Raw genomic sequence first — 7,741 nt, 5'->3', positions numbered from 1 at the left:
CAAGGTGTAACTATCGACTGTGCAGAGCCAGCTGCAGCCATCACCTGTGCTGAGGAGCAAGCTCTTAGCATTGACTGCGCAGATGAGCACGTTCTTACCATCAGTTGCATAGAGAAACAAGCTGCTACAATCAATTGCAGGAGAGAGGCAGATCTTACCATCGACTGGGTAGAGGAAGCAGCTCCTAGTATCAACTGCACGGAGGAGCCAACTCTTACCCTCAACTGTGCAGCAAACCCAGCCCTTACCACAGAGCAACTTTTCCAGACATTCGACTGCAGACCGGGAAGAACAAATAAAGAAGAAAAAGAAAAAGAAGTGGTCATTGAAGAAAGGATGGAAAGGGACGACGGAAAGTCCGCGTCTGCAGTGAAAACGGTCCTGCCCACTGAACGCACAGAGGATCCAGCAGAGCAGGATTTTGCCCTGAACACTGATGGCGCAAAACAGCCAGGACGTACCATCAGCTGTGTAGAGCAGCTGTCCCATATCCACAGCGGAGACGACCCATTTCTTATCACCCACTGCACAGAGGAACCAGCTCATTTCATTTCCTGCGCAGAGGAATCAGCTGGGGAATCTGCTGGGGAACCTGTTGCCACCATCAGCAGTGCAAAAGAACCAGCTGTCACCATCGACCACGCAGAACAACCTGCTGTTACTATCAGCTGTGCTGCACCAGTTCTTACCACTGACTGCATAGAGCCATCATCTCTGACTGTTGATCACATTGACCAGGAAGAACAGAAGAAGAAAAATAAAAAGAAATGGTCGTTAAAGAAAGGAAAGAAAGGGACGAAGGCAAAGTCAGTCAAACTCTGACTGTCGACTGCTCAGAAGAGCCAGTCCTCACCCTCAACTGCACGGAGCAGGTATTGGCACAGAACATCAGCTGCGCAAGACAGACACCAGCCCAGGACCTCAACTGCGCACACCAGCCCAGGACCTCAACTACGCAATACAGACACCAGCCCAGGACCTCAACTGCGCAAGACAGACACCAGCCCAGGACCTCAACTACGCACACCAGCCCAGGACCTCAACTACGCAATACAGACACCAGCCCAGGACCTCAACTACGCAAGACAGACACCAGCCCAGGACCTCAACTGCGCAATACAGACACCAGCCCAGGACCTCAACTGCGCAATACAGACACCAGCCCAGGACCCCAACTGCGCAATACAGACACCAGCCCAGGACCCCAACTGCGCAAGACAGACACCAGCCCAGGACCCCAACTGCGCAAGACAGACACCAGCCCAGGACCTCAACTACGCAATACAGACACCAGCCCAGGACCTCAACTGCGCAAGACAGACACCAGCCCAAGACCTCAACTGCGCAAGACAGACACCAGCCCAGGACCTCAACTGCGCAAGACAGACACCAGCCCAGGACCTCAACTGCGCACACCAGCCCAGGACCTCAACTGCGCAAGACAGACACCAGCCCAGGACATTAACTGTGCAGAGCAGCCGGGTCTTACCGTCGACTGCATAGAGAAGCCTGCTCTGGCCATTGACTGCGCAGAACAACAAAGGTAGTGTTTTTCTCTTCATTTAATTTCATTTTAGCGCTTACGTTTGCTGCTCGGGCAATCAATTTCTAAGAACTAATAGAGCATGCTTATCCTTTACTTATTTCTCTTATATAGGCTGGAATTCCCAGGCTGTAGAAAGCTCCAGTTAGAACACTTCCGCCAGGATGAGACCCAGAGCCAGAGGAACACGACTAATCACTGTCCTTGGGTAAGAATGGCAGTCTGTTCATTCAAACTGAAGGATGGAAAGTTTTTTTTAGTTCCTGAATGTGCTGCTTAATATTGACAAGTGTTAAAGAAAAATAAATCAGTTGTTCTTGCAGGACCAAAATATTATTCTGAAATTATTATTGATCCAAGCTCTATTATATGTATCATTATACTATTTTTGAAGTATGTAAATGGAGATGGAGTTAGGTATGTAGATTAGAATTGGTGTGCGATCTGAACTGCATTTTGTGCATCCTTTGATTGTATACTTTTCCCACCCTGTCTCTGAGACCCAGTCTCCTGTTTGTTTTGGTTCCTGTATTGAAGATCAAAAAAACAATTCCATGTAATGCGTATGAATAACCTATTGCCTGACTTCTGTACGGTAACAGAGTAGGGATGTGTTCATGTCTCTGCCACAGGTTCCCTAACATCGGGAACACATGTTACATGAATGCAACTCTCCAGTCTGTTCAGTCTCCGAATCTTCACTCAGGACATCAGGAGAGAGGAAGGCTGCTGGAGGTCACATCTTACCACACATTTACTCAAGTATGTAGCTACCTTTTGTTGTTTATTTTTTGTTCCACCCATAATAACCCTAATCTCAAGTGGCAACTTTCTGACTGCCTGTGCAGCTGGCAATCAAAGACCTCTCTCTCCCCCTGCAGGTGTCTTGCAAATCTGCAGTCAGCACAGGCCAGCTACAGCAGAGAGCACAAGGTCAGCCTGCTGAAGACCCTGAAATAGACCATCGCATCGTACTGCAGCGACTTCTGTGGGAATGAGCAGCAGGTGAGACTTGCACACACACACCCCATAGTTCTTCAGATATTTCCTCTTGTGCCAAATTCTTTTTTAAAATGGTGTGTTCAGGGTACGCATTTATCACAAACTTTAAAACAAATGCGTGAATGAAATTACATGTATGTAAATAATGTAGTTATCTTCTTTGATAGATTGATTGATTAAATGTTTATGTTAAGTTCCATAGTGCAACAAGGAGATTGAGGGTGTTGTGCTCGGAGTAGATAAATAAAACTACACTGAGCATATGTTATGTGATACAGATAGTAATTGTGAATGTTGTTGTAAAGGCTAAAGCTTGTAAACTATGTCTCTGAGGTCACTGCTGAAGCCTACCACCCTCTCCTTCCCACATGGGATTTCCCTGTCTCACTACAGGACGCTCACGAGTTCCTAAGCGTTCTCCTGTCCCAGCTTAAAGAGGAGGGGGTTTCCCTGAGGACAAGGGTGGGGCTGCACCCCTACACGGGTTCCATAGAGGCAAATTGTGAATTTGGCCTCCTGTCCATCAGAAAGTGCCTCAGGTGAGCCACCCATGTCTGGTGGGTCAGTTCAGTTTGAATTTTGTCAGTTCAGGAAATTGCAAAATCAACTAATAAAACAGCTATATTCCTGAATGGAATAGACTCCATCCCCAGCCCTGCCTGTAAGTGTTCATTTCTGTGTCTCTGTGGTTCCCTCTCCAAAGCTGCGGGGAGAAGGTGTGTAGGACAGAGTCCTACAACTGCTTGTCTGTGAACTTGGTCCCTGGGGGCTCTGTGCAAGACAATTTTTGCCCTTTACTTCAAGGTAAGCGTCCACCTGGGAGACTTCAAAATACTGCATTTGTCTGTGAGCTGAGTGTTGAATGTGTTACTATGCTTTGTGGTGTGTGAGGACAGTGTTGAAAGTGTGTTGCTGTGTTTTGTGGTCTGTGAGCTGTGTTGAGTGTGTTACTGTCCTTCTGCGGTCTGTGAGCTCTTGTGTTGAGTGTGTTTCGTGGCCTGTGAGCTCTATGTTTAGTGTGTTACTGTGCTTTGCTGTCACAGGGCTATGAGGTAGAATGTCGGTGCCAGTGGTGATTTGGGGAGTTGGCCACTGTGGAGCAGAGGTTACAGTCACTGCCTCAGTAAGTGCAGCCTCCTTCCTTCTCTTTCAGTATATCGGGCCTGGTTAAATATGACATAAATAAATAAAGGATTCCTCTGTGTGTCTGTGCAGAGTGCTGGTCGTGCAGCTGAAACGGTTCAGTTTTAACTCCAGAGGGAACCTGGTGAAGCTGCACGATCACCTGCACATCTCCCCACAGCTCAGCCTGCAGGCCCACAGCAGGGCCAACGTTCGCCTGCCAGGGCTGCCCAAGCCCCACCTCACCCATGGGGATTTTGCAACCTCCCCCTCACCAGAGGGAGCTGTTCTCTTTACAAGTAGTTCATGCGTGAGAGCCATTCTGTCCCCTTTTACTTCCTGTGATGTGGAAAACAAGCTAGGGCTGGATTGTCAAGACTCTACCCCTGGATTGACACAGTGGATCATGGTTTTTGGTGTGTTTCTACACTTAAATCCTGAATTAGTTCATTTCTGGTTAAACCTGCTGGCACCTTGACCCTGCAGAACCTGTGACTCAGTGATAAGACTCTGAGGAGTCAGTGTGTTGAATGAATCTGTAGTGGTAATGATAATGCAAGGGGTCTGATGGTGTTTTTGGTTTTGTTTGGTTTCCCCTGAAGCTGAAAAGAGGAGCTTTGTGGAAGGAAGTACCCCTGACAGAATAGAACAGGACAGCTACCCTGTGGTGAGGAGAGGAGAGAGAAAGAGAGAAGGATGAGGGGTAGTGAAAGAGTAGAGCAGGATGGATGGTGGCCTAGGATGCTGCGGGATGGGGGTTGAGGGTTTGGGTGAGTAACTCTTCTGACTGCAGGTCTGTACCTTCTGTTTCCTAGAATGAATACAGTCATCAGCATGCTGTCCCACATTGGATCCAGCATGCAACACGGTGAGATACACTGAAGGCACAAAGCCTACACACATTCCTGGTCCCTATGTCCTCAATCTGATCTGGAGACATTTCCACCATTATGGGCACATTGAGCAGAGACTGAACATCCATCTGTGTAACTCTGCAGGTCATTACATCTGTGAGAGCTGTGATTGCAACACAAACTGGCTCTCATTCGACAACGAGAGAGTAAAGCAGCTGGACCAGAAGTCTGTGTTGAAGCGGAGGTCAAACTCCGCCTACATGCTGTTTTATGAATACAGGTGAGAGCTCATCCATAACAAAAGCCCTGCTGTTCTGTGATTGTGGTACAGGTAGAATTACTGCTGAGCTATAAGTACAGGTGGCAATAGCATCAGGTTCAGTTGTGTTGGGGGAGGTTTGCAGGCAGTGTGACTGGGCTGGTGTCTGTTGTAGGGGTGCTGGTGTATAGAGATGGAACCAAGGCCATCCTTAAATGAGACTGCCCAGTCCTCTCTGCCTCTACAAGAGTGGAACAGCCATGTATGTTTTTCATTTGTTGCTGATGTTGCTTGAAATGTATAATGTATATTATAAGCATTGTGAAAAAAATTAAGGGTCATCATACAAAAATTTGCCATTTTGCTTTTCCTGCTTCCACGACCTCTGCCATAGGTTTTGTGGTTACATTTGTCTGTGCTGCGGGTGTGTTTCGTTTTTCCGGTTTGTCATCAGAATGATGTTTGTCTCTGGTTGCTCTGTTTGAAAAAGCTGCCGTTTGTATGTGATGTGGATCAAAGACATATTAAAATGTTTTTATTTTCTGGTTAAGTTATCCTTGAACATACCTTGAGCCAAATAAACTATCTATTCATCTGTGGGGTCCATGATTTCTGTGTGTGCATGTGTGTGTTCATGTTTTTTTATTTTTTATTTTATTATTAATTTACTTTGTTTTCAGCATATGATCAATGTATTATCTTGAATTAACCCTTGTGTTTGGTTTGGGCAAATGTACTGATTTTACATTTTTTAAAACCGATTTTGACCCTTTTGAGAAATGTTTTTCCTAACCACTGAATAAATTTGATTCTTATTTTATGTTTCAATTTGTTGTTCACCATCTGTATTTGTTGTCTGTCTTTTGCCTGTGTGGTTTCTTTGAATATAAAAACATAAAGATGAAAAATAATTGAGAATCAGTTCAAAATAATAAATATCAATATTCATCAACTGCATGAAAGCTTCTTTCATTTCTCGATTACAGTGGACTTATATAAATCACATCTTTTTCACACATTTATACATTTGCACCGAATATGCTGTAGGCAGTTTTCACACACTATGCATACGCTGTGTTAGCTACAACAGCATTTCAATTGCAGTGAGTACGCTGCTCCGTGAGAAACTATTTCGTTTTACAGCTTCTGTTAATGTTATGTTGTCTGAAGACGTGCTCTTTTCGGTCAGACAAAGCGACTCCACCACAAAAACTGACGAGGTCCCACCGAGATTTGAACTCGGATCGCTGGATTCAAAGTCCAGAGTGCTAACCATTACACCATGGGACCCGGATGCCAGGTACCGAGGAAAATTATCAAATTAACCAATCTTTACTTATTTTTACAGGCAGATATATTTCTCTCACAAATTCCTCTTCTTAAAATGAAAGCGAAAGATCGTATATACAGGTACAGTAATAACAGCTGTAATATCTTGCCAGCAAGATATCCAAAACCTAAGGCATATACAGTTCATGGATAGCTAGCTCATTTAAATTGAACAGACGGAATTACTTCCCCATAGACCTGTAAAATATAGATTTGATCCAACCGATGGTTAGCGAAGCTCCGAGTCGGATAAAGGCCTTCAGGTTTTGACGACACACCCATTGCATTGACCGATGTTTCCATAAGAAAACCAGTATATCATATAGTCTAGTTGCATCCGGGAATCTTCGCAAGGGCGCGACATTCATTATACGGATTTAAACCAAGCGGCCAAACCCAGACTGCGTTTTTGAAGCTCATTTCCTGGTCTTGTTGTTCCTGGTTGCTCACTAGCGCCACTACGGTTGGCTCCAGTATAGGTGTTTTCATATCCGGTTTCCATGTAAGTCTACGGTGCAAATGCGGTCAAAATACAAAGTCAATAATTTTTTCTCATGAGTACAAATAGTCACAATATGTGTATTTTATTCGTCTTATGACTGTCCATGGGTCGATTTCATGATTCATTGTGTCATTTGAGCACTGTTATAATATTTGTTGTGGACCAATGAGGTACAGTTTGCGTCACTTCCTGATTACTGCGGATGACTATGCTACAGTAGGGGCTACAGTCTATGGTCACTGGGGTGAGAGGTGGCGCCTCTTGGCCTTGACATTGTGGTTCCGACCATGATCCACCTGTGCGAAGTCAGAAAATGCAGGCATCCCATTTCGTAGTGATTTCATAATGGCGTGTGCTATTTACAGCTGCAGTAGACTACCATAAAATAATCATCCTCTGAAGTTTTTCGGTAGGCGAGTCATTTTTACTATTTCCTTTAGCCTACTTAACCAAATAATTCGTTGGCAGAAAGCGTAATCAGCTTGCTATATTTGGTAGTCCAGTAGCCTATGCTAAAACTTCGCAACTTCGGCTACCAAGCTATTTGGCTAGCTAGCTAACCCTAACCGGCAAATATTCAATCTGTCAAACGTGTTTGACGGCTTGTCAGTCGTATACATTCCGTAAATGTCTACCTGGGCCATGCTTCACGCATGTGGCAAAGCTACTATAATCCCGATTTTGGGATAAACATTGCAAAATTTTCAGTTTCACGAAGCGAATTAAGAGTCTTAAGGTTTATTTGCTGAATAACATACAACACAACACACGATGAAATCACACACACACAATTTAACGAAATTAACCATCTGTAAAAACCTGGACTGGATTTAAAAAAAAAAACTGGACTGGACTCAAAAAAATCTGGACTGGAATTTTAAATAAAACTGGAATGGACTCAACAAAAAAAAACCTGGACTGGATTTTTTTTAAAAACTGGACTGGACTCCCAAAAAAACCTGGACTGGGTTTTTGAAAAAAACTGGACTGGACTCGGGGGAAAAAAACCTGGACTGGATTTTTTTTAAAAACTGGACTGGACCTATTTTTTACAGTCTCTGATTTAAACCCGAATTGCCACGTGTTATTCAAATGATGTGATGTTTGCTTTACAAAAACGACAGTCACCA

At 44.5% G+C, this 7,741-nt stretch overlaps 1 long non-coding RNA gene and 1 other non-coding gene across 3 annotated transcripts; one reads left to right on the top strand and one right to left on the bottom strand.

Annotated features, from left to right (window-relative positions):
- Window positions 1-1,418: 1,418 nt before the first annotated feature.
- On the top strand, window positions 1,419-5,841 carry LOC118210717. 2 transcript variants are annotated; one of them, XR_004761899.1, is made up of 11 exons: window positions 1,419-1,543; window positions 1,658-1,751; window positions 2,176-2,305; window positions 2,425-2,548; window positions 2,939-3,084; window positions 3,249-3,349; window positions 3,589-3,668; window positions 3,761-3,966; window positions 4,483-4,535; window positions 4,666-4,801; window positions 4,956-5,841. It is a non-coding gene; the product is annotated as an uncharacterized LOC118210717 (long non-coding RNA). The 2 variants fall into 2 exon arrangements; XR_004761898.1 differs by having other exon boundaries at window positions 4,666-5,841.
- Window positions 5,842-5,998: 157 nt separating this feature from the next.
- On the bottom strand, window positions 5,999-6,070 carry trnaq-uug. The gene has a single exon. It is a non-coding gene; the product is annotated as a tRNA-Gln (tRNA).
- Between the last annotated feature and the right edge of the window lie 1,671 nt (window positions 6,071-7,741).

The sequence above is a fragment of the Anguilla anguilla genome, chromosome 13, assembly GCF_013347855.1.
Source record: "Anguilla anguilla isolate fAngAng1 chromosome 13, fAngAng1.pri, whole genome shotgun sequence".
Taxonomy (NCBI): domain Eukaryota; kingdom Metazoa; phylum Chordata; class Actinopteri; order Anguilliformes; family Anguillidae; genus Anguilla; species Anguilla anguilla.
Note: the sequence above shows the minus strand (reverse complement) of the source record. Positions and strands in the feature narration are given on the sequence as shown.